Raw genomic sequence first — 23,490 nt, 5'->3', positions numbered from 1 at the left:
CAGAGAGGTACCAGAAAAAGAGGTTCTAGGATAACAACTACACACTGGATGTGAGGGCAAACTCTCCAGTGTACCCAAAAGATAAACATATAGAAGGCTATAATTTCCGATATCCCTGTGGCCATTGTTCTATCTCTTTAATTTGAAGACAGAATGAGGGATGCCTGGGTGGCTCAGTTGGTTAAGCGGCTGCCTTTGGCTCAGGTCATGATCCCAGCATCCTGGGATGGAGTCCCACATCAGGTTCCTTGCTCGGCAGGGATCCTGCTTCTCCCTCTGCCTCTAGCCTGCCACTCTGTCTGCCTGTGCTTGCGCTCTCTCTCTCTCTTTCTAACAAATAAATAAAATCTTTTTTTTTAAGATTTTATTTATTTATTTGACACAGAGAGAGAGATCACAAGCAGGCAGAGAGGCAGGCAGAGAGAGAGGAGGAAGCAGGCTCCCCGCTGAGCAGAAGGCCTGATGTGGGGCTCGATCCCAGGGCCCTGGGATCATGACCTGAGCCGAAAGCAGAGGCTTTAACCCACTGAGCCACCCAGGCGCCCCCAAATAAATAAAATCTTAAAAAAAAAAAAAAAAAGACAGAGCACCTGGGTGGCTCAGTGGGTTAAGCCGTTGCCTTCGGCTCAGGTCATGATCTCAGGGTCCTGGGATAGAGTCAGCAGGGAGCCTGCTTCCCTTCCTCTCTCTCTGCCTGCCTCTCTGCCTACTTGTGATCTCTGTCTGTCAAATAAATAAATAAAATCTTTTAAAAAAAAAAAAGACAGAATGAATCTGGCACTGACTCCAAACTAACCTTGATTTGACTCAACCATATGCTAATGAATTACTGCTCTTGTCTCTGCCCAGCTGCCTGAATCAGATGAAGACACACAAAAGTGGTCTGCTTTCATTCCACAAAAGTGGTCTGCTTTGATCTATTCATGAGGACTACAGGTGGTTCGTCAGCACAGAATCTGAAAATATAGAGCAACACACTCTGACATATTTCTGCCATGCATCCCAACAGTGGCCCTTTCTTTACACATCTAGGTTTCTACTTGTTACTGTTTTCAAAACAATGTATGTTTAGTTTAGAAATACATAGATGGAAAACAATAAAGTAAGGAAATTATAAACACAGGAATAATGATTACTTGAAAATTGGGGAGGAGAAATGAAGGAAAAACATTAAAAGTACCAGTAATATTCTATTTACTAACCTGAACATGTTTAGGGCTCAGAGTGTGTGTGTGTGTGTGTGTGAGAGAGAGAGAGAGAGAGAGAGAGAGAGATGTAGATGTTCATTGTATTATTATTCTGCAAATTATACATATTTTATATTATTTATACATATATTATATCTGCACATTTGTTATATTCACAACAAAAATTTCTTTTAAAAGAGAGTAAGCAGAGGGTTGCTGGGGGTAGGGGGGTAGGGAGAGGGTGGTGGGGTTATGGACATTGGGGGAGGTATGTGCTATGGTGAGTGCTGTGAAGTGTGTAAACCTGGTGATTCACAGACCTGTACCCCTGGGGCTAATAATACATTATATGTTAATTAAAAAATTAAAAAAATAAAAAATAAATAAAAGAGAGTAAGCAAAATTACTGGTACTATGCTTAAAAGTTCTTTTTACTTAAGAATTTATAGATACTGGCAGATAATTTAAAGCATTTTTTTTTCCACAAGGAATTTTAATGGTCCTTCTAAAATCCATTTTTAAATGCTCAAGTAGTTCCATATGGTTGGAGGAAGGATGAATGTAACTGAGTGCAAGAGATGAATTTCTAGAAGCAGACAATGCCAAATCATGAAGGGCCTTGTATGTTAAAATAATCCTGGCCTGCAGCGAGGTCTCTAACTAAACTTAGATAAGGTTCACATATGTGAGGTTAGTGACTTACCCATTACCCCCAGCCTTTCTTCATTAATGTGTCTGGAACAGATTAGGAGGTACTACGGAGTCCCAGCAACATGTAATGAGCAAACACACAGGAAATGTGCCAGGTTCTTAGAGCAGGTATTTTTTTGAGAAAGAGCTTTCAGCTTGCCAGTAGGCTTGGGCTGAGTTTGAACACCTGGTCATTAAACACCAAGATACCATGTAACCTAAGCTGCCTTACATGGACCAGGTGTTAGCTGGTCCAATTAGCTATTATACTGCACCTGCCCAGAGGTACTACATCAAAAAAGGGAATTAGTATGCATAATAAGGACTATGCCTGAACAGGTTTCAAGAGCAATGGTCATATTTGCTGTATGTGTACTTATGCTACATTCTGGTTCCTCCTTGACTGTGGACACTACCATGTCATCATGGGGAATTCCCTAAATCCAGCTGACTGAGGATGAACTATTTTGAGCCTGCTTTATTGATGGTGCTTGTGGTGTAGCCCCTCTCAGTTGTCCTAAAGGACAGAAAAGCAGAAAAATCTTCCCAGTGTGTACAACATTAGGTTATACATCTCCCTGTCTACAGTATCTAGGGGAGATAAGCCTGAATTAAGAACCTACATCAATTCATGGACAAAGGCTTGTGTCTTCAATGGATGATCAATGACTTGGAATGACCATGATGCAGAGACTGCTGACTGTTGACAAAGAGGGAAGAGGTTCAAAGACAGACCTCTCAGAAGGGGCCAAGAGTATGCAAGCATTTGGGCCCAGGGTCAACATTCACAAAAGCCCTCTATGACGGAGAAGATTCATCATAATTAGTTTGGCAAGATGACTCACTTTGCGGATAACAGTCAACCTCCAATCAGTGCGTGCTCATGAATAAACTGGCAGGCGTGTCAAGACAGAAGTCATGCAAAGTCTCATCAACATGGACTTCCCCCCACCAAAGCCAGGCTGTAGCACGGGCTAATTGCTACTGCTGAGTGCCCCATCTATGGGTAGCAACAATCCCTAGTGCCTAGTGTGGGGGCTTCCCAGGGGAATCAGTTGCCACCTGGCAAGAGGTTGATTGCATACTGCTGGAACTCTTCAGTCATGAAAGGGGCAGGAATGTACCCTCATGAGGATACTTATTCTGAATTTGGACTCATTTCCACTGTTTGCTATCCTTCTAGCACCCTGTCTATGGACTTGCGGAACACTACACTGTCATGGTACTCCCAGATATTACTTCTAACCAAGAAAATCAGTCTACACCAAAAGAAGAAAGGTCATGGGTGTATCTTCTCAGGATTCACTGATCTTAGCATGTATGCCATCACATAAGAGCAGCTGTCTAGTTGCCCATATAGAATGGTAGAATGGCCTATTGTTGACAGGTGGAAATGAAATTGTAATTGCCTATAGCTTCAGACAGAGAAAAGAGCTCTGTAGTTGGAATGGCACTGCATATGCAGATGTGTGAAGATATGAGAAAACCCAGCAGATCTGAGGTGTTGCAGGTAATTCAGGAAGGCAGAGAAGAGGGAGGGCAAAGAAAATGGGTTCAGCAGGTAAACATCATAACTCTTGTTGAGAAGCATTACTCTCTTCTATGGGTGATAGGGACCCAAGGAAGGCTGCCATGTGAGACTGCCAAGGACCCCCTCAAATTCCAGTACAATTTACAATTTGCAGGAAACTCTCATAACCTCTTCCCCTCCATAAGCCTTACACTATCCCTTCCTCCTCTGAAGGACAATTCATTGCTTAAGTGCTAGTGGTTTCAGCATATTTGTAAATTCCTTAATACTCTTCCCTCTGGGAGGTAGGGATTCACCTTCCCCTTGAAGGTTGGAGGTTGGAATGGGTGACTGGCTTCTAACAGTACAGTATAGAATGGAACAATAGTAACTTTACAGTAGAGAAGTCCCCTTAACTAAGCCACTGAAGTTAACATCGCCAGAAATATATCATATCAATATCATGTAACCCCTGATAAGATGCAACGAGAAGGGCGTATCATTTCCATGTTTTTCCCAAAAACTGGAAGAAGGGCATGGAGGAGCTTGCTGTAGGATCTTTGTAATTCTAATATAAATAAAAAATTACCTCAAAATAAAAAAATTAAAATTATTTCAAAGTAAGAAGTAAAAAATAAAAAAAATAAAAAAAAACCTTTGCTTCCAAAAGTTTCTCACTAAAGAAAATTTTAAAGGATATATTTCAAGTGAGTGAAATAATCATACCCGGAAGGTCTGAGATTCAAGGAGAAATGATAAGCAAGGAAATTGTAAGTATTCAGGTAATTCTAAACAAATAGCCACTATCTAAACAATTAATCATGTTTTGAGGGGTTAAAAAGTAGAGAAAATGTATATGAAAATAATACCAAATATATCAAAAGGGGGGTATAACAGTTTAAATGTTCTAGGATGCTTGTGTCATTCAAGATGATCAGGATATTACCTTGGACGTTGACAAGTATACATATTAACATTTTTGACATTACCACTAAAAGAAGGATATTTAGCATCCAAATCAGTAAAGTTTTATAAAAATCTAAAAAATAAATCCAAAATAAGGCAAGAAAGTAACTACAAAGAAATATAGAAAAGGTAAGATACATAGAAACCACAAAATAAAATAGTAAAAGTAAATACAAATAAATATAAACAGACTAAATGCTCTAGTGAAAGAAAAAATATTAAAAACTATTTTTAAAAGTTAAGATATACGGTGGCTTTCAAGAGACATTTCTGACGTAAGGATACAGAAAGTCGAAGGAAAAGAGTAGGTAAAGATATAGAAGGCAAATAGTAAACAAAGGAAGGCCAGTATCAGATTAATTAAGCTTTAAGGCAAAAAGTGCTACTGGAGGGCGCCTGGGTGGCTCAGTGGGTTAAGCCGCTGCCTTCGGCTCAGGTCATGATCTCAGGGTCCTGGGATCGAGTCCCACATCGGGCTCTCTGCTCAGCAAGAAGCCTGCTTCCCTCTCTCTCTCTCTCTCTCTGCCTTCCTCTCCATCTACTTGTGATCTCTCTCTGTCAAATAAATAAATAAAATCTTAAAAAAAAAAAGTGCTACTGGACCTTACATATCACAGTATGTATGAGGTTTAATTCCCTAGAATGATGTCACAATTCTAAATGTGTATGCACCTAGTTCCATAGGCTCAAAATAACAGCCTCAAAATACATTTGTATTTTTATTTATTTATTTTTTAAAAAGATTTTATTTATTTATTTGACAGACAGAGATCACAAGTAGGCAGAGCAGCAGGCAAAGAGAGAAAGGAGGAGGCAGGCTCCCCGCTGAGCAGAGAGCCCGATTCGGGGCTCAATCCCAGGACCCTGAGATCATGACCTGAGCCGAAGGCAGAGGCTTTAACCCACTGAGCCACCCAGGCGCCCCATACATTTGTATTTTTTAACTAGGAAAGAATTTTAAGGAAAAATAGACAAACCATCATCATAGTAGAAAATTTTACATTATATTCAATGATGGATAAATCAAGCAAGAGAAAAACAGCATAAAGAAACATTAATTTTTTTTAAAGATTTTATTTATTTATTTGACAAAGAGAGAGACAGCACAAAAGCAGGGTGAGTGGCAGAAGGAGAAGCAGGTTTCCTGCCAGGCAGGGAGCCTGATGTGGGGCTCGATCCCAGAACCCTGGGATCATGACCTGAGCTGAAGGCAGCTGCTTAACAACTGAGCCACCGGCACCCCAAGGAACAAAAAAATGACCAAAAAAATGACAAAACTAAGATGCTTCATCCAATAGTCATATGTATAGTATTGATTTCCAAACTCACTTTTTTTTCAAGCACAGTGAAATATTTGTGAAAGTGATCACATGCACCAGGTGATAAAGCAATTCTCAACAAATTTTAAAAGGAGGGGCACCTGGATGGCTCAGTTGGTTAAGCCTCTGCCTTCAACTCAGGTCATAATCCCAGTGTCCTGAGATTGGAGCCCCTCATTGGGCTTCCTGCTCAGCAGGGAGACTGCTTCTCCTTCTCCCCCCAACCCCGCTTGTAATCTTTTTCTCTAATAAATGAATAAAATCTTTAAAAAAAAATGTTAAGGAATTAATAGCATGGGGTACCTGGCTGGCTCAGTTGAAAGAGCATGCAACTTTAAAAAAAAAAGATTTTATTTGGGGCACCTGAGTGGCTCAGTGGGTTAAGCCTCTGCCTTTGGTTCAGTTCATGATCTCAGGGTCCTGGGATGGAGCCCCACATCTGGCTCTCTGCTCAGCGGGGACCCTGCTTCCCCCTCTCTCTATGCCTGCCTCTCTGCCTACTTGTGATCTCTGTCTGTCAAGTAAAATAAATAAAATCTTAAAAAATATTTTATTTATATATTTACTTATTTATTTGAGAGAGAATGAGAAAGAGAGAGAGGAATGGGGGGAGGGACAAAGGAAGAGGGACAAGTAGACTCCCCGCTAAGCAGGGAGGCTGATGCAGGGCTCGATCCTAGGATCCCAAGATCATGACCTGAGCTGAAGTCAGATGCTTAGCCGACTGAGCCGCCCAGGTACTCTGAGCACAGAACCCTCGATCTCAGGGCTGTGGATTCGAGTTCCATGATGGGTGTAGAATTTACTTAGAAATAAAATCTTTAAAAGGATTAATATCATGCGAGTTATGTTCTGTAATTAGAGTTTAATTAAGAATGAATAATAAAGGGGCGCCTGGGTGGTTCAGTGGGTTAAGCCCCTGTCTTTGGCTCAGGTCATGATCCCAGGGTCCTGGGATCAAACCCCGCATTGGGCTTCTCTGCTCAGCAGGGAGCCTGCTTCCCCTCCTCTCTCTGCCTGCTGCTCTGCATCCTTGTGATCTCTCTCTCTGTCAAATAAATAAATAAAATAAAAAAAAACGAATAATAAAAAAGATAATCAGAAAAATTTCCTGTGTTTGGAAATTAACAAATAGGATTTTAAGTAACTCAGAAAAACATTCTGAATTTAAATGATGAAAATGATCAAAACTTACAGAAGTGTTAAATTTTTTTTTAAAAGACTTATCCCTTTATTTTAGAGAGAGAGAAAGAGAGAGCATGCACATACATGTAGCAGGGAGAGGCAGAGGGAGAGAGAGAATCTCAAGCAGACTCCTCACTGAGTGAGGAGCCCGATGCAGGGCTTGATCCCACAACCCCAAGATCAGGACATGAGCTGAAATCAAGAGTCAGCTGCTTAACCAACTGAGCCACTCAGGTACCCCTAACAAGTGTTAGATATTTATAATAGAAAAGAAGAAAGGTGAAAGTAAATGTGCCAAATACCCAAATTTTCAATTCATCCAATATTTCAATCCAAATATTCAAGAAGTTAAAGAGTGAAAGAATAACTCTAAAGAAAATAAAAAGTATTTATGATAAAGATGAAAATCAAGAAAATAAAAAGTAAACAAAAAAATAATTGTTTCTTTGAAAAGATTTATAACATTGATAAACTTCTGCCAATAGTATTTAAAGAAACAAAGGTAAGAAGGCAACCATAAATAATATTAAGAATAATAAAGAAAACAATTAGAGATGCTACAGAAATTACATGGATTGTAAAAGAATATTATAAACAACATTTTAAAATGAAAATAAAATGGACACTTAGAAAAATATATCAAAACTGATTAAAGATAGAAAATCACAACAATTTTACAACTATTGAGATATTGAATCAGTATGCAAACATCTTCCCACAAAGAAAACACGAGGTCTGAATCATTTTATAGGTGAATTTTTCCAAATGTTTAAAAACCAGATAATTCTGTTTTAGAAAACTATCTAGAGAATAGGAAAAGAAAGAGCTCTCCTTTCTCGTTTTACGAGGCCAGCATGACTCTGATACCAAAAGGAGCAAGAATAATACAAGACAGAAAAATCATAGATCAGATTCACTCGTGGACATAGTCACCCAAATCCTAAATGAATTATCGATGCATGTAATCCTGCTATTTATAAAAAATACGTATGACCAAGTTGGGTTTGTCACAGGAATGCCAAGTTGCTTTAACAACAGAAAGACAGTCCTTGCTACCCATTACCTTCAGAGATTAAAGGAGAAAATCAACAATCATGTCATTAGTCACAGGAAAATAATTTGACAAAATCCAACATTTGGTAATGTTAAAAACTCTTAGCAATGTGAAAATAGAAGTTTTCATATTCATAAAAAGCATTCTCAAAGACTACAGTAAATATCATCCTCAGTTTGAAAGCATTCCTTTTGTAAGATCAGAACCAACTCTCACCACATAAATGGTGAGATCAGGGTACCAACTATCACCACATAAATGATAAAAGAAAGGATATATTTATGTAAATTAATAATAGGTAAATTAATAATAATACATTTATATAAGTTAATAATAGGATACATTTATATAAATTAATAATAATAATTTATATGTAATTTATATTACATATAAATGTAATAATTTACATTTGTATAAATAATAATTGTTCACCCATGTATATATAAAGAACGAAGAAAAATATAAGCAATGCAATAGAGGAATAGGCAAAAGGCTACAATAAGAACTTGACAGAAAAGAAAATTCAAGCAGCCAATAGCCATATTAAAAAAAAAGTCTGTCTCACTAGTAGTCAGGGAAATGCAAATTAGAATACCATGATAATAATACTAATAAGTGCTTACTATGTAACACAGACTATTTTAGTGTAATAATGATAAATGTTTAAATTCTCTCAACAATCTCATGTGATAGTATTTTAGGCATTAGTGCTATTAGTTGATAGGCCCTGCATGAGAAAACTCAGGAAGTCTTAAAGTCGGGCAATTTAACTCCTGCAACTTTGTTCTTTTTCAAAGTTGTGTGACCATTCTACCTCTTTTTCATTTCAATAAGAATTTTAGTATCTGGGAGCACTGACTGGGTGGTGTATCAGTTGAGTGCCTGACTCTTGGTTTGACTGGGCATGATTTCAGAGTGATGATATGGAGCCCCGCTTGGCACCAAGTCGGCTTGAGCTTCTCCCTGGCCTCCCCACCATGCTCCTTCTGTCTCTCTCTCTCAAATAAGTATTTTTGAAAAAAAAAATTTTAGAATCTGCTTGCCAGTTTCTACAAATAGATCCTATTGGGATTATGATTGTGATTGTACTGAATCTATAAATCCGTTTGGGAATAATTGACATCCTTACAATACTGAGTTTTCCAACCCAAGAACAAGGTATATCTTCCTATTTTCTTAGGTCTTTCAAAATTATTCTTGGGTACCTGGGGGGCACAATGGGTTAAGCATCCAGCTTTTGGTTTCAGTTCAGGTCATGATCTTGAGGTCATGAGATCCAGCCCTGTATCAGTCTCCACACTCAGCTCTGAGTCTGCTTGAAGTTCTCTCCCCCTCTCCCTCTGCCCCTCCCACTCACGCTCTCTGTCTCTCTCTCTAAAATAAATAAGTAAGTAAATAAATAAATAAACAAATATTTCAAAAAAATTTCCCACAGGGCACCTAGGTGGCTCAGTCAGTTAAAGCATCTGCTTCAGCTCAGGCCACGATCTCAGGGTCCTGGGATCAAACCACATGTCAGGCTCCCTACTTGGCAGACAGTCTGCTTCTCCTTTTGTCCTTCCCCAACTCATTCTCTCTCTCAAATAAATAAATAAAATCTTTAAAAATTTTTCTCTCAGTAATATTTCTTAGCATCCAATGAGCATATCCTACATATCTTTTGTTTGATTTACCCCTAAATATTTCATAGTTTCAAAGTTTTTTAATTTAAGTCATCTCTACACCCAATGTGGGGCTTGAACCACTCACAACCCCAAGATCAAAAATCACATACTCTTCCGACTGAGCCAGCCAGGCACCCCTTAATATTACACATTTTTGATGCTATTGTGAAAGATATTGTTCTTCAAATTTTCATCTCTAATTGTTTGTTGCTGGTATATAGAAATACAGTTTATTTGTTTTTAATTGTGGCAAATAAGCATAACATAAAACTTATCATCTCAGCCATTTTTAAATGTATAAGTTCCTTGCTGTTAAGGACATTCATGTTGTCTTGCAATTACCACCAACATCTATTCAAGACTCTTCATTTTGCAAGACTGAAACTCTGTACTCATTAAACAACAACTTCCTATTTCTTCCCCCCCCACCCCCGGCAACCACCATTCTACTTTCTATCTCTATGAATCTGACTACTCTAGGCACCTCATCTAGGTGGTATCATATCGTTTTTGTCTTTCTGGCTGGCTTATTTCATTTAGCATAATGTTTCAAGGTTTATCCATGTTGTAGCATGTGCCAGCATTTCCTTCCTTTTTAAGAGTAAATAATATTCCATTATATGTTTATACAACATTTGGTTTATTCATTCTCCCCTCAGTGGACAGTTAGGTTGCTTCCAGCTCTTGGCTCTTATAAATATTGCTGCTTTGAATATAAATGTGCAGCTATCTCTTCAAGACTCTGCTTTCAATTCTTTTGGATATATCCCCAGATGGGGTATTGCTGGACCAGATATTTTTATTTTCAATTTTTTGAAGAACCAGCATACTATATTGTACAGTGGTAGCGACATTTTACATTCCTGCCAACAATGCACATGGATTCCGATTTCTCCACATCCTCATCAACACGTCTTAGAGACCTCCTAATGGGCGTGAAGTGGTATTTCATGGTTTTGATTTTGTATCTCCCTAATAATTAGTGATGTTGAACATCTGTTTTATGTGCTTATTGGCCATTTGTATATCTTCTTTGGAGAAATGTCTATTCAAATCCTTTGTCCGTTTTTTAATCAGGTTGTTCTTACACTTGATTTTTGTATATTGATCTTACAGCCTGCAACCTTGACAAATATTCTAGTAGTTCTATAGGATTTTCTAGATGGGTAATTTGTTACCTATGTATACAGACAGTTTTCTTTCTTTCTTTCTAATCTGGATATCTTTTTATTTTCCAGCCTTATTGACCTAACTAGAATCTACAGCACAATGTGAACAGAAGTATGACAACAGACAACTTTGCTTTGACAATGTCTCAAAGAAAAAGTATTGGTCTTTATTCATGAAGTATCATGTTAGTTGTAGATTTTTCATAAATGCCCTTTATTGGTGTGAAAAGGTTCCCTCCTATTCTTAATTTGCTGAGAGATTTTTCTTAGGGATAGATGTGGGATTTTTATCAAGTGCTTTTTCTGTATCTATTGAGATGATCATATGATTTTTCTTTTTAGTCTGCTAGTAAGGTGAATTATATTGATTGACTTTCAAACATTAAACTGGCCTTGCATTCCTGGGATAAATCCAATTGGTCATGATATTTTATCTGTATTATGTACAGTCGTCAGATTCAGTTCACTAAAAATTTTAAGAGAGCTTTTAGATCTCTGCCTCTATGCTCATGAAGGGAATTCCTTTTTAGTCTTTTGCACTGGAATTAGAGTAATCTGATCTCAGAAAATGAGTTTGGAAATATTCTCTTCCCTTCAATTTTCTGGAAGAGTTTATGTGAATTGGTTTTATTTATTTATTAAATGTTTGGTAGAATTTACCAACGAGACCAGATATGCCTGAAATGTCTTTGTGGAAGGTTTTTAAACTATAAATTCCATCCCTTAAACAGAGGTAGGGATATTCAAATGGTCTGTTTCTTCTTGTGTGACCTTTAGTAGATTATGTCTTTCAATCCAAGCTGTCAAATGCATTGGCCTACAGCTGTTCATAATTCCTTTGTTCTTTTAATATGTGGAGGATGTGTGGTGATGTCTCCCCTTTCGTTTTTTATATTGTTGACTCAAATCCTCTCTGTTTTGCTAGCCAGTCTTCTTAGAATTTAATGGTTTTTAAAAATCTTTTCAACAAGCTCTTAGTTTTATTTTTTCTATTGTTTTTCTGCTTTCCATTTCATCAATTGAAGCTCTTTAATATTTCCTCCCTTCTGCCTACAATGGGGGTTATTTGTTCTTTTTGTTTTTTTTCTAATTTCTTAATGTAGACGCCTTGTTAATTGATTTGAAATCTCTCTCTCTCTCTTTTTTTTAAGATTTTGTTTATTTGTCGGAGAGAGAAAATGTGCACTAGCAGCAGGAGTGCCATGCAGAGGGAGAAGTAGCCTCCCCACCGAGCAAGGAGCCCAACTCAGGACTCAATCCCAGAACCCTGGGATCATGACCTGAGTTGAAGGCAGATGCTTAACTGACTGAGCCAACCAGGCATCCCCGTTTCTTCTCTTCTAATAGAACCATTTAATGCTCTGAATTTCCTTTTAGCTGGACTCTACACATTTTGATATGTTTCTTTTCATCTTCATTCAACAAAACATTTTCTAATTTCTCTTGTAATTTCTTCTTGGATTCACATTTTGGTTAATTGGCAAATATTTACTAATTTTCAAGATAAATTTCTGCATTAATATCCAGTTAAATTTTATTTTTATCAGAGCTCATACTTTGTATAGTTTTAATCCTCTTAGACTTACTGAAACTTGTTTTATGACTATAGTCAATTTTGGTTACTATTAAGGGTGCACTAGCAGAGCATGTGGATTCTTCTGTTGTTGGGTATGAAGTTCTACAAGTCTCAATTAGTTAACAATGTTTTCCACGGATTACATATCATTACTCATTTTCTGTCTACTGCTTTTTATCAAGTACTGATATAAGAGTGTTGAAATTTTTAACTATAATTGTAGATTTGTCTACCTTTTCATTTCTATCTGGTAGAAATACTTTACTTCAGTATTTTGAAGGTCTGCTATTAGTCTCATATACTGTTGACTCTCGAACAACACAGTTTGAACTGCATGGGTCCACTTATACATGAGTTTTGTTTTATTTTTTAAAAAATGTTGGATAACTTTTCAGAGATTTGAGGTTTGTGTAGGTTAGAAATATCAAAAAAATTAAGAAAAAGATATGTCATGAGTATATAAAACATATGTTGATACTAGTCTATTTTATAATTTACTATCATAAAATATGTACAGATTATAAAAAGTTAAAATTAATCAAAACTTATGCACATCAACACTTACAGACCAAATACGGTGCCATTCAGCTGAGAGAAATATAAACAACCATGAAGATGCCATATTAAGTCATAACTGTATAAAATTAACTGTAGCACATACTGTACTACTGTATAAAATTAACTATAGCACATACTGTACTACTGTAATAATTCTGTAGTCACCTCCTGTTGCTATTGTGAGCTCAAGTGTTGCAAGTATCCGCTTAAAACACCATGTGATGTTAATCATCTCCGTGTGAACAGTTTGTATCTCTAGTAAATTTTGTATTGCAGTAAAAAGTGATTTCTTGTGGTTCTTGCATATTTTTCACTGTGCTTAGTGCATACGGTAAGCTTTGAATAACACCATGGGACCCATACAAAGTGCCACTTAATGATGCTGGAAGTGTTCCCATGAAGCAGAGATAAGTCATGACACTACAAGAAAAGGTTGAATTGCTTGATATGTGTGGTAGATTGAGGTCTGCATCTGCAATAGCTCACCATTTCAAGATAAATGAATCCAATGTAAGGACCACTATAAGAAAAGAAAAGGAAATTCATGAAGCCATTGCTGCAGCTACTCCAGAAGGCATGAAATGCCTTGTCCTCTTATGTTGAAAAATGCGACTTTTATGTGGGTGCAGAACTGCTGTAAGAAAGGCAAACATATAGTCCAATATGATTTGGGAAAAAGTGAAGTTATTATATGATAACTCAAAGCAAAAGGAAGGTGAAGGATTTAAAGCTGGGGAAGTTAATGCCAGCAAAGGATGGTTTGATATTTCAGAAAGACATCTGGCTAAAAATATCAAGCCCTTCATCCTGGAAAGGCAAAGATAAATACCAGCTGCCAGTCTTCTGGTTGTACGAAAAGGGCTGGACAATGAGAACCCCTTTTCTTGATTGGTTCCACTGATGCTTTCTCCCTGAAGTTAAAAAGTACCTTACCAGTAGGGGGCTGCCTTTTAAGGTCCTTTTGCTATTGGACAAAGCCCCTGCCCACTCAGAATGCCAATGAATTCAACACTGAAGGCATAGAAGTGGTCTACTTGCTCCGAAACACAACATCTCTAATTCAGTCTCTAGATTGGGGGCATAAAGACCATTGAGGCTTATTATACACAGTACTCTGTGAAGACAATTGTCAATGCTATGGGAGAGAACCTTGATAGAGAGAACATCATGAAAATCTAGAAGGATTAAACCACTGATCATGCCATTGTTGTCGGAGAAAAAGCTGTGAAAGCCATTAAGTCTGAAACAATAAGTTCCTGCTGGAGAAAACTGAGTCCAGATGCTGTGCATGACTTCAGAGGATTTACAACAGAGCCAATCAAGGAAATCATGAAAGAGATTGTGGATATGGCCAAAAATGTGGAGGTTGGGGATGGTGAAGTATTTCAAGATATGGATCTTGGAGAAATTCAAGAGCTAATAGACATCACACTGGCAGAATGAACAGAAGATGACTTGATGGAGATGAGTGCTTCCAAACCAGTGCCAGTCAATGAGGGAGGAGATGTAGAAGAAACACTGCCAGAAAACAAGTTGACATTAGACAATTTGGCAGAAGCATTCTGATTATTCATACCTGCATTTAACGTCTTTTATGGCATAGAGCCTTCTATGACACAGACACTGAAATGAAAGCAAAGTGTGGAAGAAGGTTTGGTATCTTATAGAGACATTTTAGAGAAACCAAAGAGCAAAAAAGTCAGAAATTATAATGGATTTCTGGAATATGCCTGTCTCTCCTGTCTCCTTCCAAATCCTCCACCTCTTCCACATCTGCCACCCCTGAGACAGCAAAACCAAACCCTCCTCCTCCTCCTCAGCCTACTCAACAAAAGTTGATGAAGGTGAAGGCCTTTATGATGATCCACTTTCACTTAATAAGTAGTAAATAAATAGACAGCACACAATCATCATACCATACAGTTAATGTGTATATGTGTATGTGTCTTCATGTGAATTTCTACTAACTGTACAGCAAGAACTATGAGACTCTTTTGTGTCATCATCACCATCATCGCCTAAGTATTCATTGTGCAAAACATCGGTGTGGGAGGCCTGGATGGTTCAGACAGCAGAGCATGAGACTCTCGATCTCAAGGTCATGAGTTTAAGCCTCAAGTTGGGTGTAGAGTCTACTTAATTAAAAAACTATGTGCAAGGCTTATATGGAGGTGGATAGTCTATCTTTCTGTAGGAATAAAGTGAGTGATATTTAGCATAAAATTAATAATGTGTTAGTTTATTTTATAATTTTACTTTCAAAGAATTACATCAGTATACAGTATACCTCTATTGTAATTGAAGAAACTATCAGCTTATCATCACAAGTAAGTGGTTTTTAAAAACTATAACAATGTTCCTAATACCGTGTTATAAATATGTTAGTAATCCTATATGCCATAGAAATTGTATAATGATTCATTCTTTAATGTATAAGCTAGGGTACTGTGAAGCAATTGGATTGATTATAGTTGGCTACCATAAAGCAATCATATTGCTTCTTCTTAATTATCAGTGAATGAACCATTATTCCTGTAAATAAATATGAAATTTTTTCACGTTATCTTTTTATTTTTGATGTCTAGTGTTAGGAATATGTATAACATCTACAATGTTTTGTATCATATAAGACAATATTGATGTAGGTACTCATAGACATAATCAGATGATGTAAGTTTTCAGCACCAATAAATACAGTACAGTATTATAAATGTATTTTTATGATTTTCTAGCTCTATACTGTAAAAATACAGTATATAACACATAAAATATAAAATATGTGTTAATCAACTATATGTTATTAGTAAGGCTTCCCGTCAACAGAAGGATCTTAGTAGTTAAGTTTTTGGAGAGTCAAAAGTTATACATGGATTTTTGACTGTGTCGGGGTTGTCAGCTCTAACCCTGGTGTTGCTCAGGAATCAATTGTACATTTATGATTGTTATGTTCTCTTGATGAATCAAGTCTTTTATCATCTTAAAATATCTTTTTTTATTCCTGGTAATATTCCCTCTTCTAAAATATACCTTTTAAAACATTAATATAGCAATTCCAGCATTCATTAGTGTTTGCATGATGTATCTTTTCCCATTCACTTAATTCTAACTTACTTGTGTCTTTTCATCTAAAATTTATTCCTTATAGGTATGACATATTTGGTTCATGCTTTTATCCAATATGATAATCTATACTTTTTAATTTTTTTTTTTGAGGACTCTCTACACTCAACATGGGGTTCAAAGTCATGACCCTGAGTTTCAAGGTACTTTGAGAATTTACTTTACTGAGCCAGTCCAGTACCCCAAAGATCTATATCTTTTAATTGGATATTTATACCATTTATATTTAATATAACTAACATGGTTGAGCTTAACATCTACCATTTACTATAGTTTTCCATTTGTCTCATCTGTCCTTTCCTCCTTTTTTCTTATTTTCCTATCTTCTAGATTGCATCATTTTGTGAATTTACTTTATTTCTAGTATTGGCTTGTTGGGTATATCTTAGTTTTTTTCATTATTATTATTACTTTTAGGGGTTGCTCCACAGTTTGGAATATGCATCTTTGGCTCAGTCTGTCTTCAAATAGTATGCCACTGCATGGACTTTGTGAAACCTTGCAACACTTACTCCTATTTCCCCAGACAACTGTACCAACCATTTTACTTTTACGTAAGTTTTAAACTCTACATACATGGTTATTAATTTGCTTTAAAAAGAGATAAAAATACTTTAAAGAATATATGTACTTATCCACATGTTTCTCATTTCCAGTACACTTAATACCTTTCCATAAATCCAAATTTCCATCTCATAAAGGATATATCTTTTCCTCTTCTTTCTGAAGAAAATTTCAACATTTCTGACAGTTTAGGTCAGCTAGAGATAAATTTGTGTTAGCTTTTTTTTTTTTTTTGTCTGAAAAAGTCTCTATTTTTCTTCCATTTCTGAAAGATATTTTTACTGAATAAAGAATTATAGATTGATTTTTTTTTATCTTTCAGAAATATGAAGATATATTTTTCATTTTCAACTTGGTTGTATAGTTTCTAATGAGAAATTTGGTGTACTTCTCTGTTGCTTCATATATCATTCATCTTTCTTTTCTTGGCAACTGTTAAGATTTTTCTATTTATCATAGTTTTACAGCAATTTTACTAAAATATGCCTTGGTGTTGCTATGACTTTGTTTATTCTGCTTGGTGTTCATTGAACTCCTTGAACTTGTGGGTTTATAGTTTTTATTTAATTTGGGAATATGGTAGCCATTATTTCTTCTAAATATTATTTCTAAATCTCTCCCCTGATCCCTAATATAGGATTCATCCTAAAGCTGTTTCTCCCATGCTCTCTCTCTCAAATAGAATAAATAAAATCTTTAAAAAAAAAGTTTTTCTATCCTGGCTTCTGGAAACAGGCACTATTTCCATCCATATGGAATATCCTGGGATATCCTGAGTCTTTCCCCCAATTACTTTCTTCCAAAAATATGCAAATCAATATTAATTCACAAATCAAAAGGATTCCTCTGTAGATATTGAGCTCTGTATATATGGATCTTCTTCCTTTCTGGTTCTCTGTCTTGCTAATGTTAGCTGTCTTGGTTTTCCTTAGTTCTGACATTAACTCCTCAACTCAGGAATATTGCTGATCTCTGGGGTCCCCACTCCCTGTCCTATGGTCTAGAAATTGTCTCAAAGCAGTAGGCTGGAGCAATTATATGGCTCAACTTACTTCTGTTGTTTTAGTGATCACTGTCTTTTTTTCTTATTTTAAGATTTTTATTCATTTGAGAGAGAGAGAGAGAGAGAGAGCATTAGCAGAAGGGGTGGGGAGAGGTAGAAGGAGAAGCAGACTCCCTGCTGAGTGCAGAGCCAGAAGCAGGGCTCAATCTCAGGACCCTGAGATCATACCCGAGCCAAATCAGACACTAAACTGACTAATCCACCCAGGCACTCATCTTTTTTATCCCCCCCAAGATTTTATTCACTTATTTGAGAGAGAGAACATGCACATGCATAAACAAGTGGGGAGAGGGGCAGAGGGAGAGGGAGAGAGAGGATCTCAAGCAGACTCATGCTGAACATGGAGCCCAACAGTCCCACAACCCTGAAATCATGACCTGAGCCAAAATCGAGAGTTGGATGCTTAACGGACTAAGCCACCCAGGAACCCCAGTGATTACTATCTTATACTATCTATTGCCCAATGTCTAAAAACCATTGTTTCATACATTTTGCCAGGTTTTCTAATTTATGAGGGAGGACAAATGCAGTCAGTCCCCATTACTTAGTCATGGTTAGAACAGAAGTTTTACCTGGAGAGTTTTTAAAAATAGAAAGCCAAATTTATCTCTCTCTCAGAAACCCAGATTTAGTAGGTTTGGTGTGGAATCTTGGAATCTTTACTTATTAAAAAGATTTTGATATACACACAGTGTTGGAAATTATATCTTGATACCTTAGGCAAAGGCTTGTTCAGACATTCTTCTAATTAGAAGGAAGGCCAGACCTTTTCATTTTTAAAACTTTTCCTGGTTCTGAGTATGATGGGGCAGTTATAGCCAACCAATGATCTAATTTAAAACAATTAAGTGAGCAGATACAACATTAGACATCTATATGGAGACATCAGCAAATAGCTGAGGCAACCTGGACTTAAGATGACACAATATTAAAGAATGGGAAACTAGCCCTGGAGGTGACATGATATTCTCCATCTCCTTTGTCCCTCAGGAAAACTCAGCATAAGACCAGTCTGAGTTTTGGGACAGAATCAAGAAAGTGGCCCTAAGAGGCAAAGATACCAGCAGGGACTTTGGCAGCTAACCAAGGTTGGAGAGACAAAACATAAAGACCAGAGGGGCCAGATTCTCAGTGAGAAGAGGTGAATAAGCCCAATACACTGATAGTTTCTCACAGGTCACTTGCCAAATTCTGAAGATGAATGGGAAAGAAAGCTAAACTACCAAGCAAAAAACATCTGAAAAGCAGAGTGGAGGTGTTTTTCTTTGTTGTTGTTGTTGTTTTGTTTTGTTTTACTTTTTGTAGTCTCACAGTTCTGAGGAAATGAAGATTAGACTTCAGTATCCATGGGGATCAAGGGCGCCCTGGTACACACAAAATTCTCAGTTGGAACACCTGGAGGGCTGTGCTATAGGAGCAGTAGCAAAAAATGTAGATTAAGCCTTGGCAAAACCTATCCTCAAGTTAGTTCAGTTTCTGATTAAGGTGTTAGCTCCATCCTGACTACTTTGTAGAGGACAGAGTGAAACCTCTCTTAATGAAAATAATCTTATCCAGAGCCACTATAACTTTTCACACTTCATGTGTGGCATTCTATTAAAAATTACTAGGCAGGCCGAGAGGCAGTAAAAACAAAATGACCAAAAACCAATGGAAAGAATATACAATAGAAATAGACCCACAGAAGATGTAGCTATTATAATGATCTGAAAGAGATTTAAATTGCTAGGATTGATATATCAAGAAAGTATAGGCAAAGGTGGAGAAAATAAATAAAAAGAGAATTTCTCCAAATGCATTGGATTTTATTTTCTTTAAAAACCATATGAAAATTCTAGAACTTAAAAACAGAATGACCAATATTAAGAGCTCAACAAACAGAATGAAGAGAAGATTTAGATAGGTAGGTACAAAATATACAGACTCATGCACAAACAGGCAAAAAAGATGAAATACAGATGGTAAAGAGTGATAAATTCTGACATATATATAACTTAAGTCCTAAAAGGAAAAAAGAGATAAGGAGTGATAGTGACAAAGAATTTTCTAAAACAGATAAAAGATATCAAGCTACAGATTCAAGGAACTCCTTGAGAGGCATTCATCCCACCCCAGAACCCAAGTGGGTTAAGTACAAAGAAAACCACATCTAGACATACCACAGGAAAACTGTTGAGAACTAAAGAAAAAAAAAAAATACTAAGAGGAGCTAGGGGAAAACACACATCACTTTTCAAGAGTGACAAAGCAGTGATAGAAATTGGGGGACAACTTCATTTAAAAAAAAAAAAAGATTTTATTTATTTATTTGAGAGAGAGAGAGAGCAAGCAAAAGCAGGGAGAGGGACAAAGGGAGAGGGAGAAGCAGACTCTCTGCTGAGCGGGGAGCCCCATGCAGGGTTTGATCTGAGGACCCTGAGATCATGACCTGAGCCCAAGGCAGATACTTAATCAACTGAGCCACCCAAGTATCCTCAGGGGACATCTTTAAAATGCTGAGGGGAAAAGAAATTACTAAATTAGAACTGCTATACCCAGCAAAAATATTAAGGATAGAAGGAAGTTTTTAGGCAAACAGAAATGGAGAGATCTTGTCACTACTTGACCCGTTCTTAATATAGGAATTATTCAAATAGAAGGAAAAATTCCAGGCAGGAGCACATAAATGCATACTGGAACAAGGTGTACCTTAAAGGGTAAATATGTAGGTAAATATGATGCGTATTGATTGTACAGAAAAATGATTATAAAAACTTATATGGCTTAAAATATATGCACAATTAAAATCCACGACAAAAATAAACACACCAAAAAGGGGAAGGGGTAAGTGGAAGCATAGCGTTTTAAGGTTTTGGTATTCTTGGGGAAGTGGTAAAAGTAATCATTTATTTTAGAGTGTAATAAGTCAAACAGTCATGTTGTAATCTCTGACTTCTAAATAAATGTATAATTAATAAGCTAATAGAGGAAATTAATGGCATAATGAAAATTTTTAATTCAAAAAAGGCAACAAAGAACAGAATAAGGGATATGAATAAGTGGGCAAAAAGAAATAAATAGTAAGATGGTATGTATATATCCAAATACAGCAGTAATTATACTAAATATAAATGGACTAAAACTTTTCCTGTTGAAACAAGGATAAAAGAGCCTTCTTATTTTGGGTTAGCTGAACTCTGCGTAAAATGTAATTAACAAATATAACTGAAAAGGTAGGGTTTCCTAGAGCAAAATGTGGAAGGGGTAAGTAGCTTTCAGCTGCCAATCCTCCAGAGCTGAATTCTGACTAAAATTTGAAGGAAGAAAGCTGTCCTTTCAGTGCTAGGGATTGTTTTTTTTTTTAACATGCAAGATATGAGAGCTTTGATCTTTGTTGCAAACCATTTATTCTGAGAAGACCTCTTGAATGTGCCATTAAATTATGCAAATGTAAAGCAAAGACTCTCTATGGAAGTTGTTTGAAAAGCTAAACTGCTTTGTTGTTGCAAATAGTTTTATATTCTTACTACTAGGAGCTTAAACTCCAGCTTGTTCTTTTCACAGGAATGCCTATGGTTAGTTTTCTTCCAAACTATCAAAAAGCAAACACAACACATCTCTGTATTATTTTTCTTGTGAAGACTACATACTAGTCTTATACGAAGAACTCATTTACTATTAATAACTTCGTCCTCTTTGCGAAATAAAAACCTTATTTTATTTCTCTATGAGAATCCCCACTCTCCCACTGCATTTGTTGTTGTTGTTGTTGTTGTTATCCTTCTGAATGTATTTCCATTACAAGTAGCTCCCATTTTACCTGAGACTGCATCTGTCTGATTCATCTAGTTTGGAAAATATCCTAATAGATTATTTTATATTCTCAAATTTCTCTCATCTGGGGATGTGGCTTGGAAGTAAGTGATGAAGAGTGATTCAGTAAATCTCACCACACCACACTTCTGTTATCAGTGTTAATACTAGAATACAGAGTTGGCTGGACCACCATCTGAAGATATAAATTCCTATGTTATTACTGAATGACTTAGATGGTCTGTGGTGTAGAACAATAAGGCTAAGGATTAGAATGGAGAAAAGCTAAAAAGATAAACAAGGCAGGGCTGGTGTTGGGGGTAAAAATTCCGTCTTTTTCTTAGTGGCTGAAGACATGTTCACTCACTAGGAACTTTTTTTTTTTTTTTTTTTTTGAGTCTGTGCTGCTTGTACAAGACTATATCACTGGAGATGCAGAGGCATTCCCAAAGAGCATATGTCTGGTAATATATTAAAAAAAATGTAGAGAAGAGCAACATATCAAGTGCCAAAGGAACAGGGCAAGTGGTCAATACTACAAAAATTCAGAAAGAAAATACAAATCAAAGTTAAGGCAGTGAGTGAAGGGGTGGTCTTTAAAAGGTAAAGCTGAGATAAAATGAGGTGGTGTTGGGGAGAACTGTCTACATAGGGGCGGGACACAAAACAGTTAAAGGTCCAGTAGCAGGAAAACACTTCCACTAAAAATTATTAAGCATTTAATATGTCTTTTCATTTGTCACTTACTGCAGGGGAAAAAAAATGAAGTATGACTCAATCTCTGCCTCAAGGAGTTTAAACTAGATGAGAGACAAGACAAAGAAACATATATGTCACCCGTAGAAGACAGGCCACAGGAAGTGCTAGTTCGCGGCTCAGCTATCAATTCGGTAAAAAGCAACTCTGCACAGGGCATGGGTAAAAAACAGGTGGCGGAACAAGAGAGACCAAGGTTTCAAACTCAGATGTGTGCCACAAAAAAGCTGTGTGACCTTGTCCAAGTCACAGGACACAAGTGACTTGGGTCTTTCTATAAAAATGGCTTGCTAAGGTCCAACAAGACTCTCTGTTGTGGGGAGGATGAAGTCATTGTGGTGAAAGGGCTTGATATGGGTGTCTGAGTTTCCACCCTCTCTGCCCTCCTCTTTTTCCTACAGTAGGGTAAGATGTGTGGGATGAGAGGTAGAGCAACAAGGGAATCATAAGGGGAGGCAACTTCCTCCCGCCCTTTGTCCCCTCCTCACTCCCCCAGCTCTCGACCTCGGTTCTGGGAGAGTCACTGTGGAAGTGGGGTGAGGGCACAGAAGTGGGGAGGGAGGATCTACTAACTGTAAACAGACATCATCAGGAGTTCAGATCGTCTGGCCACCGGATTTCCTTGCCATACGGAAGCCACCCCACCCATGCGCCTGTCCTCAGTTTCCCTAGCTGTGTAATGGGGATACACTCTCTCCCCTTCCCGCTATCCGCCTGACCTAACAGCGTGAGAAAGACGAGAAGGAACCCCCAGTTGCTGGCCTCCAGGCCCATCAGGTCCTCCTCCCACTTTGGCTTTGGCCTTTTGTACCGGCCCCACGTGACCTGCCCGGCCGGCTCTTCCCTCCTGTCCCGCCCCGCCCTCCGGCCTTTCCCGGCTCTCCGCGCAGCTCTTCCCGCTCCTCGCCCGCCACCCTTCGCGCTTCCCCTTCTCCCTCCCCGTTGCCTCCCTCCCTGGCTGTTCCCGCTCCCTCCCCTAGGCAGCCGTTCCCTCGCGACGCTTCCCCTCCCCCCGCGGCTGTTCCGCCGCCTCGCCTCCCCTCCCCCCGGCCGGAGCTCACTATCTCCAAGATGGCGGCCGTGTCAGTTTGGGGCATCTCCGCGGTCCGGCCCGGGGCCCCGGGATCCCGGTTCTCTTCCCCCCCGGTAAGTAGCCGAGGAGCCACCTGCGAGCGTCCCTGGCCGTCGAGCCCGGGGCTGAGCTGCTCCGGGGCCCGCTTCGCCGCTTCGCGGGGTCGGCGGGCCGCTGCAGGCCCCGCCGCGGCCTGCGCCGCCTCCCGCTGCTCTGCGCCAGGCCTCGGGCTGGGGCGCCGAGGC

The 23,490-nt window shown here is 38.0% G+C and overlaps 2 protein-coding genes across 4 annotated transcripts in view; one reads left to right on the top strand and one right to left on the bottom strand.

Moving 5' to 3' along the window:
* The window catches only part of AP3M2 (adaptor related protein complex 3 subunit mu 2), a 102,739-nt gene extending 79,304 nt beyond the window's left edge, over positions 1 to 23,435 (bottom strand). Inside the window, exon 1 of the mRNA XM_047717200.1 lies at positions 23,235 to 23,435. The gene's annotated coding sequence lies outside the window, so the exon portion shown is untranslated. The remainder of the gene's footprint in view (positions 1 to 23,234) is intronic.
* The window catches only part of KAT6A (lysine acetyltransferase 6A), a 111,202-nt gene continuing 110,882 nt past the window's right edge, over positions 23,171 to 23,490 (top strand). For 2 of the 3 annotated variants that reach the window (XM_047717197.1, XM_047717195.1), the window contains exon 1: positions 23,171 to 23,319. The gene's annotated coding sequence lies outside the window, so the exon portion shown is untranslated. The remainder of the gene's footprint in view (positions 23,320 to 23,490) is intronic. The other variant, XM_047717196.1, reaches the window with a different exon arrangement.

This window comes from Lutra lutra, chromosome 2 (genome assembly GCF_902655055.1).
Source record: "Lutra lutra chromosome 2, mLutLut1.2, whole genome shotgun sequence".
Classification (NCBI taxonomy): Eukaryota; Metazoa; Chordata; class Mammalia; order Carnivora; family Mustelidae; genus Lutra; species Lutra lutra.
This window is presented reverse-complemented; position numbering and strand designations above follow the sequence as displayed.